Here is an 11,787-nt window from a genome sequence, read left to right as displayed (position 1 = left end):
GGTCATTGTATTTTCTTATACACATTGTCCGTTCTGTTATGCCTTGTCCTGTTTAGTTGAATCGGAAGAAACCTGTGTTTGCACGTTTTTTGTTATAGCCTGTTTGTTCTGTCTTGTCCCTGAGTTTTGGACAACTTTTATTTTGGTAAATAAAAGTTTTGATCGTCACGCAATTGAGTTCTCCCTTCCTGCCTCCGTTCTGGTCCGGTCACCCCTTCCACCCCATCTCGTGACATGTGATTGAATTGCTTCTATCTATAGCAATGATAGAGAGGGAGGGAGAAAGAGAACGAGTGGAACCATGTTGGCCTGGATAGGAATAGGTGCTACTAGGCTGTACTTTTTCCCATGGTGCCTCTATCTATCTATCTATCCCCGCGACCCTACTGAGGATAAGCGGTGCAGATAATGGATAGATGGATACAAATTTTGTTATTCAATAAGCATTTATATTCGTGGTGTGTCATGATTTTTTTTTGATTTGACGCAGAAAATTATGAGAATTACAGTGTTAAAGGATAACAATCAAATTGTCATGATTGCTGATTTGGGGCACCTGCATCTGCCCCGTTGGCGCCAACAGCCACGGGACCTGATTGGCTGTTAGACTCTTTCCGAAAGGAAGCCGCCAGACCGTCTGCAAACCTATGCTCTCAGCTAGGAAAGCTTTTGTACCCTCCGGCATTATCCTGCCCTGTTTTCCTGCCTGTTACCTGTTGCCGACCTTTTCCTGGACCCGTTTCTGCTTTTGCCCTGCGACTGGCTGGCAACCAGTTCAGGGTGTCCCCTGCCCACTGCCCGAAGATAGCTGGATGGGCTCCATAACCCCCGTGACCCTACTAAGAATAAGCGGTGCAGATAATGGATGGATGGGTATATTTATGTATATATATATATATATATATATATATATATATATATATATATATATATATATATATATATATATATATATATACAAACTCACTCGCTCATTCACACCTAGGAACACTTTGGACTGACCAATTACCCTTACATCCATGTATTTGGAATGTGGGAGGAAACCAGAGTGCCTGGGGGAAACCTCAGCAAGAATGGGGAGAACATGCAAACTCCGCACAGTAAGGCTGTTATCTAGGTTTGAACCCTTGACCTCTGAACTGCAGCAGACGCGCTAACCAGATATCTATGTCTCTATAGTATAGTCGAGTGGTTAGCGCATCTGTGGCACAGTTTAGAGGTCATGGGATCAAATCCAGCTATCAGTCTTCCTGTATACCCTGCTTGCATCCAGTTCAGGGTGTCCCCTGCTCACTGCCTGATGATAATTGGGATGGGCTGCAGCACCCCTGTAACCATACTGAGATAGATGGATAGTATTTATATATATATATATATATATATATATATATATATATATATATATATATATATGTCTCAGATGTTCTGAAATTATAGGGAGTGCGCCATCAGTCAGTCTGCCCCCACTCAAATGCAAGTTTGGACGGTCTTCAGCTTGGAGGCCTTAGGAGAGGCTGCTCGATTTTGAAAGTTATTGGGCTATCAGAGGCTAAACAGAGTTTTCCCCCTAAATGTGAATTCAATCCAAAAGTTCCCCTTGTCACTCTTGAATCCTCTCCGTGTTTTTGTCCGCGGGGCTGTGTTGATCTTTGTGCGACGCGGAGTTGAAGATGAATGCAACGTCTAAATTTGGGGGGAATGTAAGAACAGTTGAGAAAGGAACATTTGCACCTTGTATACGCTTGGGGAAACATTTCATGCAAGCCTTTGCATGTTGTACATGATTCAAATTGAATCTTTTCTTCCGGCGCCGTCACGAATGGCAGCCACTCCAGCAGCTCCCGTGTTATTTTCGATTGTTCTCGATTGTTCTCAGCTCAGGGATGCTGCTGGAAATGTGAATTTCCCTTCGGGGATGAACAAAGTATATCTATCTATCTATCTATCTATCTATCTATCTATGTGGGTGCGCCCCAGTTGTGTGAAATTTTAAAATAGAATAATTTACGGTGACGGCGTGAAACTATTAATTAATTCATCCTGCAACCCTCAGAGACGTACAACTCGCTCATTCACACCTAGACAATTTTCCGGTAAACCTGACACAAGTTTTTGTAATGCAGGGAGTGGGGTGGCGGGTGTTGTGCTAGTGGAAACCTTTGGAGCTGGATTTGAACCCATGACATCGGAATTGTGCCGTGGATGCGCTAACCACTCACTCGCCGTGCCGCCCTAATAAATACGCATCCATCCATTATCTGCACACACATATTATATATGTATACAGTGCATCCGGAAAGTATCCACAGCGCTTCACTTTTTCCACATTTTGTTATGTTACAGCCTCGTTCCAAATTGTATTAATTTAATCTCTTATCTCAAAATTCTACACAAAATACTCCATTATGACAATGTGAAAACGTTTTTTTTTTTACTTTTTTTGAATTTATAAAAAATAGAAAACTAAGTCAAGTCAAGTCAAGTCATCTTTATTTGTATAGCCCTAAATCACGAAGAGTCTCAAAGGGCTTCACAGATTATTACACTATATTACACAGACTATTTTTCAGCCGACGAGAAGAGTAGGTTATTCATATGCTATGGAGTAGAAGTGAGTTTTAAGTTTAGATTTAAACATTTCCACTGAGATTGCAGATCGGATCTCAGGGGGAAGAGCATTCCACAGCACCGGTGCCCGGATGGAGAACGCTCTCGAACCAGCAGAACACTTCTTTGCTCTCGGGATCACCAGAAGACCGGCACTCTCAGATCGTAGGCTTCGGACCGGGACATAGGGGCAAATCAGATCTGAAAGATAAGAGGGAGCAAGTCCATGTATGATTTTGTACAATACTAAGAGAACCTTGAAGTCACATCTATGGCTAACTGGGAGCCAATGCAGGTTAGCCAAAATCGGTGTTATGTGATCGTACTTTTTTGTCCTAGTTAAAAGCCTCGCTGCGGCATTTTGTACCAGCTGAAGAGACTTGATTCTAGACTTCGGGAGACCAGAGAGTAGTGCATTACAGTAATCGAGACGGGAGGTAACAAATGCATGAATTATAATTTCCGCATCAGACTGAGACAGTATTGAACGGATTTTAGCAATGTTACGAAGATGGAAGAAAGCGGTTCTAGTAATTTTCTTTACATGCATTTCAAAGGATAGATCAGGGTCAAATATGACACCTAAATTTTTAACTGAGTCACTCTGTGTGATTTGACATTTGTCAATGTTCACAGCAGTTTTTGAGAATAAGTCGCGGCATTTAGATGGACCAATGACTAACATTTCGGTCTTTTCAGATTTAAGACGCAAGAAATTGAGTGACATCCACTCTTTTATCTCAATGAGGCAGGCCTCCAAATTTCCACAGTTTAGTGTGGTAGATTCCTCCAACGGAAGATATAGTTGAGTGTCGTCTGCGTAGCAGTGGAAGCTGATATTGTACTTGCGAATAATATCACCTAATGGAAGCATGTAAATGCTGAAAAGAAGGGGGCCAAGCACTGAACCCTGCGGAACACCGCAGGTAACATTAAAGGGCTCAGATGTCATTTCACCATATTTAACACAGTGCGTCCTATCTGAGAGGTAGGATCTGAACCACGAGAGGACGGTTCCTGAGAGACCAATCCATTTTTCCAACCGTTCTAGTAGGAAATTGTGGTGCACTGTGTCAAAAGCAGCACTAAGATCCAGCAGCAGCAAAAGTGATGAAGCGCCAGAATCCATTGCCAGTAGGAGGTCATTTGTTACCTTGATCAGAGCTCTCTCAGTAGAGTGGTTAGCCCTGAATCCTGATTGCATGGATTTAAAAAGGTTATTCTCGGATATGAAAACATTCAGCTGCTGTGCCACTACTTTTTCAAGTACTTTAGAGAGGAAAGGTAGGTTTGACACAGGTCTATAATTACTTAAGATTTCTGGATCAAGGTTGGGTCGTTTCAGTGTGGGTTTAATAACGGCGGACTTAAAAGCTGCTGGAACTACACCTGAGGAGAGTGATATGTTTATAATATTTAGAACTGAAGGCCCAAGGACGCCAAAAAGACTTTTAATAAGTGAACCTTGGAGCGGGTCGAACTGGCAAGTTGTCGGTTTGGCCGCATTCACCACCTGTTTGAGATCATCAAGTGACAGTTCACTAAAACCGGACAATTTCCCAGGACAGCCACCCTGCCGTGCATCTGTAGATTTCAGCCCTTTAATATGTGTGGTCTTAATAATGTCTTTAGCAATTTCTTCCTGTATGCATTGAATCTTCTTAGTAAAGAAGACCATTAAGTCATGAGCAGAGTGCGTCAAACTATCTGCGATAGTCTGTTGCCTTGTAAGCGATGCTACAGTGTCAAAAAGGGCTTTGGGATTGTTCTTTTGAGACGCAATCACCTTCGAAAGGTAGGCCGATTTTGCAGAGGCAAGGGCCGCTTTATACTTTAACAAGCTGTCACACCAGGTTTGATGGAAAACCTCAAGCTTGGTAGCGCGCCATTTTCTTTCCAATTTCCTGCATTCTTGTTTAAGGGTTCTAGTTTCATCAGTAAACCATGGCGTGCGTCTTTTAGGACGTGATTTTAGCTTTATGGGCGCTATTGAATCCAGGATACTAGTCAGGGTGGTATTGAACTCATTCATGAGTGAGTCAATCGAGCCATTGTATGAAGGAAAGGACGCAACTGCTCCAGGAAGGAGTTCAAAGAGCTCAGAAACTGTGCCAGTGCTTATATTGCGTCCGCTAAATCCTTCAGCTTTTTTAACACTACATTTAGCTAGCACCTGAAATATAACTAAATGATGATCCGAGATAACGGTAGTACATGGTAACACCATAATGTTTGTGGTTAAAACTCCTCGAGTCAGAATCAAGTCTAGCGTGTTCCCATCTTTATGGGTTGGCAAATCAACCAGTTGATTAAAACCAAATGCATCAATTAGAGACCTAAACGCAATAGTAAGTGAACTGAGTGGGGAGTTCATATGAATGTTAAAGTCCCCCATAATTATAATTTTGTCTGCATAGGTTACTAGTTCAGACAAAAGTTCAGCAAATTTGTCTAAGAAAGTTGTGTATGGCCCAGGTGCGCGATAGATAGTTATTAAATAAATTGACAATAGAGAGGACCGCATCACAAGAGCCTCAAACGCCTTGTAATTATTAGTACGAGGATTAAATTTGAGCGATTTTTCAGAAATGAGCGCAACACCACCACCCCTTTTCAACGTGCGTGCTATATGGCTACTCTCGTAGTCTGGGGGAGCAGCATAATTTAGCGCTAAATACTCATCCGGGCGTAACCAAGTTTCACAAAGACCCATACAGTTAAGTTTATAATCACGAATAATGTTATCAACAAGTAAAGCTTTTGGAGCAAGCGATCTAATATTTAACAGACCAAATTTTAGCTTTGCTGAATCATTTGACTTAGCTGAACTCTTTGTAGTCTTTGTCGAGATCTTCAAAAGAAGCCGCGGTCGTGGCTTTTCGTGTGCGCTGAGTGTAAAGCTTCGGTTGTCCGGCGAGGAATGAATGGTGAAATTAGTTACATCCTCGCGCACGCTTCACACATCTACCTGCACGGCAACCACGCTTCTGTTTTCTGTCCTTACGGCGCCGTTGTCGTCGTTTATTAAGAGGAATAGCTGTCCACAAGGATGCCGGATCTCTTTGAAGTTCGCTCGGTATATCATAGGCAGTATAAAAAGTGCCCGAAAAGTCGAAATTTAGACGCCCACCCAACCGAATAAATTCGTCCCTACTGTAAGTATTTTTGGCCACACATGTGTCCAAAAGTGAAAGCAAAAAAGACAAGAGAACGGCAATAAATAGAAGATTAGCTGGAGAGCAACTAGCCGCATGCATGCATCCATGCGCCGCCATGTTGAAAGAACTGACGTCTCTTTTTGGTATTGGCCTGGTGATAATAAGCGCTGCCTGGTTTCCTCCAAACATGGCGGCTGGCATTAACACCGAAGAGTTCAATCATCAGACCAGAGAATTTTGTTTCTCATGGTCTGAGAGTCATTCAGGTGCTTTTTGGCAAATTCCAGACGGGCTTTGATGTTCCTTTTACTAAGGAGTGGCTTTCGTCTGGCCACTCTACCATACAGGCCTGATTGGTGGATTGCTGCTGAGACTAGTACTCAACTCTACAGGCTACCGATCCCGTTAGCGATGAGGCGAACCCTCTAATCCGGTTACCGGCTCGTCAATATATGTATCACACACACACACATATATATATGTATCATATATATATATGGACATACACAATCGTATTTGACTCGGTGAGGCATACCCTCGAACCAATTTAATAATTTGCTAATGAATCCCCAATTGTCAACGTCTTCTTTCATTTTATGGCTTTTCTTTAAATTATTCCAAATTAGTATTTAAATATATGCATTTTACCTTAGCAAGTACACCACTCTGGTTCGTTGAAGCCCGTTCCTACTCGATTCCAAAGCATTTTGGATGCTAACCTCGGTATGCTAACCGTGTGGTCCCATGTGTTGAACATCCCAATCCGTTCGAATCAAATAAAAACGCGGAACAAACCGGTAATCGGCACCATTTGTTAAAGTCAATCATTATTATGACTATTTCGTGGCCATATTTGCACAGATAAAATACATGTATATGGTTTAATTCGACATTTTGGTGGGGGCAAAAAACTCACGCGACCTCTTGTTGAGTTTTCGGAAAGAGAGAGCCAAAGTTTATTCGTGACGTCAGAGGAATCAGTACAGAGCCAGAACACGACTTCAAAATAAAAAACAAGATTGATAAAAGTACAAAAGATATAATTACACTCATTGTTGAAACGTTACTTTATGTGTGTGTTTGTATGAGAAACATTGTTTTTATATTTAGTAATATAAAAACAAGCCGATTACCTTGAGACATAAAATCAAGAGATTTACATTAAAAACCTGACACTGCAGAGATGGTTGTCCTTCTGGAAGGCTCTCCTCTCTCCACAGAGGAACGCTGGAGCTCTGACAAAGTGACCGTTGGGTTCTTGGGCACATCCCTGACTAAGGCCCTTCTTCCCCGATCGCTCAGTTTAGAAAGCCGGCCAGCTCTAGGAAGAGTCCTGGTGGTTCCAAATGTCTTCCATTTACGAATAATGGAGGCAACTGTGCTCATTGGGACCTTCAAGGCAGCAGAAATTTTTCTGTATCCTTCCCCAGATTTGTGCCTCAAGACAATCCTGTCTCGTAGGTCTACAGACAGTTCTTTTGATTTCATGCTTGGTGTTTGTGCTCTGACATGCACACTCAACTGTGGGAACTTATATAGACAGGTGTGTGCCTTTCCAAGTCATGTCCAATCAACTGAATTTACTGCAGGCGGACTCCAATTAAGCAGTAGAAAGATCTCAAGGATGATCAGTGGAAAAAAGATGCACCTGAGCTCAATTTTGAGCTTCATGGCAAAGGCTGTGAATACTTATGTAAATGTGATTTCTCAGTTTTCTATTTTTAATACATTTAAAAAAAGTAAAAAAAAAACTTTTTCACATTGTTATAATGGAGTATTTTGTGTAGAATTTTGAGATAAGAGATTAAATTAATACAATTTGGAATGAGGTTGTAACATAACAAAATGTGGCAAAAGTGAAGCGCTGTAAATACTTTCCGGATGCACTGTATATATATATATATATATATATATATATATATATATATATATATATATATATATATATATATATATATGTATATATATATGTATATATATATATATATATATATATATATATATATATATATATATATATATATATATATATATATATATATGCACTGTATATATATGCACTGTATATATATATATATATATATATATATATATATATATATATATATATATATATATATATATATATACAGTGCATATATATAAATATATATATATACCAGCTCCAGACTTCCTGTGCGGAGTTTGTATGTTCTCCCCCTGCCTGCGTGGGTTTCCTCCGGGCACTCCGGTTTCCTCCCACATTTCAAAAACATGCATTTCAGGTGAATTGGCCGGTCCAAATTTTCCCTAGGTGTGAATGAGCGAGTGAGTGGTCTGTCCCCGTGTGCCCTGCGATTGGCTGGCAACTAGTTCAGGGTGTCCCCTGCCCACTGCCCGATGGTTGCTGGGATGGGCTCCAGCGAGATGATATATATATATATATATCGTGTGGCACAGTTCTGAGGTGATGAGATCGAACCTTCCTGTGTGGAGTTTGCATGTTCTCCCCATGCTTGCGTGGGCTTCAACTGGGCACTCCAATTTCCTCCCACATTCCAAAAAACATGCATGTCAGGTTCATTGGCCGGTCCTGCTCAGTCCCTAAGTGTGACTGAGCAGGTGACTTGTCTGTCTCTGTGTGCCCTGCGACTGGCTGGCAACCAGTTCAGGGTGTCCCTTGCCCACATGGCTGGGATGGGCTCCAGCACCCCTGCGACTCAACAGAGGATAAGTCGTTCAGATAATGAATGAATATATATATATATATATATATATATATATATATATATATATATATATACATATATATATATATATATATATATATATATATATATATATATACTGGACTGTCTCAGAAAATTAGAATATTGTGATAAAGTTCTTTATTTTCTGTAATGCAATTAAAAAAACAAAAATGTCATACATTCTGGATTCATTACACATCAACTGAACTATTTCAAGCCTTTTATTATTTGAATATTGCTGAATTTGGCTTACAGCTTAAGAAAACTCAAAAATCCTATCTCAAAATATTAGAATATCATGAAAAAGTATACAAGTAGGCTATTCAACTAATCACCTGAATCATCTAATTAACTCGAAACACCTTGCGAGGGTTTCCTGAGCCTTAAAAACACTCAGCTTGGTTCAGTAAACTAAATCACAAGTATGGGGAAGACTGCTGATCTGTCTGCTGTCCAGAGGACCATCATTGATACCCTCCATCAGGAGGGTAAGACACAAAAAGAAATTTCTCAAAGAGCAGGCTGTTCACAGAGTGCAGTTTCAAAGCATATCCACAAAAAGTCTGTTGGAAGGGAAAAATGTGGCCGGAAACGCTGCACAACCAAGAGAGATGACCGCAGCCTTAACAAAATTGTGAAGAAGAGCCGCTTCCAGAATTTGGGGGAGCTTCAAAGACAGTGGGCTGAAGCTGGAGTCCAGGTATCAAAAGCCACAGTTCACAGACGTGTCCGGGAAATGGGCTACAATAGCCGTATTCCCATGGTCAAGCCACTTCTGAACTCAAGACAACGGAAGAAGCGTCTGACTTGGGCTATGGAGAAGAAGCACTGGACAGTTACAGAGTGGTCCAAAGTCCTCTTTTCAGACGAAAGCAAGTTTTGCATTTCATTTGGAAGTCAAGGCACCAGAGTCTGGAGAAAGGCTGGAGAGGAGCAAAATCCAAGTTGCTTGAAATCCAGTGTGAAGTTCCCACAGTCAGCAATGGTTTGGGGAGCCATGTCAGCTGCTGGTGTTGGTCCACTGTGTTTCATCAAGTCCAGAGTAAATGCAACTGTGTACCAAGAGATTTTAGAGCACTACATGCATGATCTGGCACCTGCCCACAGTGCCAAAACCACCAGTAACTGGTGCACTGACCATGGCATCACTGTCCTTGATTGGCCTGCTAATTCCCCTGACCTGAACCCCATTGAGAATTTGTGGGGTATAGTTAAGAAGAAGATGAAAGACACCAGACCTACAAATGCAAATGAGCCAAGGCCGCTATCGAAGCATCCTGGGCATCAATAACACCTCAGCAATGCCACAGGCTGATTGCCTCCATGCCACGCCGGATTGATGCAGTAATCCGTGCAAAAGGATTCCCAACCAAGTACTGAGTGCATCAATGGACATTCTCAAATGTTTGATTTAGTTTTGCTGTTATAAAATTATTTTTTTACTTGGTCTGAGGAAGTATTCTAATATTTTGAGATAGGATTTTTGAGTTTTTTTCAGCTGTAAGCCAAAATCAGCAATATTCAAATAATAAAAGGCTTGAAATAGTTCAGTTGATGTGTAATGAATCCAGAATGTATGACATTTTTGTTTTTTTAATTGCATTACAGAAAATAAAGAACTTTATCACAATATTCAAATTTTCTGAGACAGTCCAGTATATATATATATATATATATATATATATATATATATATATATATATATATATATATATATATATATATACATATATATATATATATATATATATATATATATATATATATATAAAATGTTAATGACTTGCATTATAATTTTCAATTTAACGCGTGAAAATATATTAATGCCACCAAAAAAATTCCGCTTATCCTCAGTCGGGTCGCAGGGGTGCTGGAGCCCATCCTAGCTATCTTCGGGCAGTGGGCAGGGGACACCCTGAACTGGTTGCCAGCCAATCGCAGGGCACACAGGAACAGACATCTCATTTGCTCATTAACTCCCAGGGACAATTTGGACCGGCCAATTAACCTGGCAAGCATGTTTCTGGAATGTGGGAGGAAACCGGAGTGCCCGGAGGAAACCCACGCAAGCAAGCACAGGGAGAACATGGAAACTCCACACAGGGGGTTTGATCTCACGACCTCAGAACTGTGCCGCACACGCGCTAATCACTGCGCCGCCGTGCTGCCCAATTTATATATATATAAATATATATATATATATATATATATATATATATATATATATATATATATATATATATATATGACAATACAAGGAAATTATTATTATTATTATTATATATATATATATATATATATATATATATATATATATATATATATATATATATATATATATATATATATATATATATATATGTATATGTATATATATATATATGTATATATATGTACATATATATATGTATATATATATATATATATATATATATATATATATATATATATATATATATATATATATATATATATTTATGTATATATATATATATATATATGTATATATATGTATGTATATATATATATTTATGTATATATATACGTATGTATATATATATGTATGTATATATATATATATATTTATGTATATATATACGTTTATATATATATATATACATATATATATATATATATATATATATATTTATGTACATATATATATATATATATATATATATATATATATATATATATATATATATATATATATATATGTACCGTATTTTCCGCACTATAAGGCGCACCTAAAAGTCTTAATTTTTTTCAAAAGCTGACTATGCGCCTTATAATACAGTGCGCCTCATATATGGCTCAATATTAAATTCGCAAGGTCTCGCAACTTACGCAACAGCCGCCGACTCGATTTTCCCCTGAACGTGGAGTAGTCCGCGGTGTATGCTGGGATTTATATACCGGTGTTTCATTGGCTAACCAATGTGTCAATCATTATTTGAATCGATCGCTATTGGCTAAAGTTATTCGGAGCCTCGGATTGGCTAGAGGGCCCAAACAAACCCTGCAATTGGCCAAAAAAGATGTGTCAATCATCCGTTAAATCGATCGCTATTGGCTGAAGTTATTCGGAGCCTTGGATACGCTAAAGGGCCAAAACAAACCCTGCAATTGGCCGAAAAAGATGTGTCAATCATCCGTTAAATCGATCACTATTGGCTGAAGTTATTCGGAGCCTCGGATACGCTAGAGGGCCAAAACAAACCCTGCAATTGGCCGAAAAAGATGACTGAATAGCAAGCTTGCTAAAGTACGCCATAAAGAAACATGTTTCATTA

This window comes from Urocampus carinirostris, chromosome 10 (genome assembly GCF_059441175.1).
Source record: "Urocampus carinirostris isolate Australia breed hairy pipefish chromosome 10, RoL_Ucar_1.0, whole genome shotgun sequence".
NCBI lineage: Eukaryota > Metazoa > Chordata > Actinopteri > Syngnathiformes > Syngnathidae > Urocampus > Urocampus carinirostris.
The sequence above is the reverse complement of the archived record's forward strand: the minus strand, read 5'-3'. Positions refer to the sequence as shown.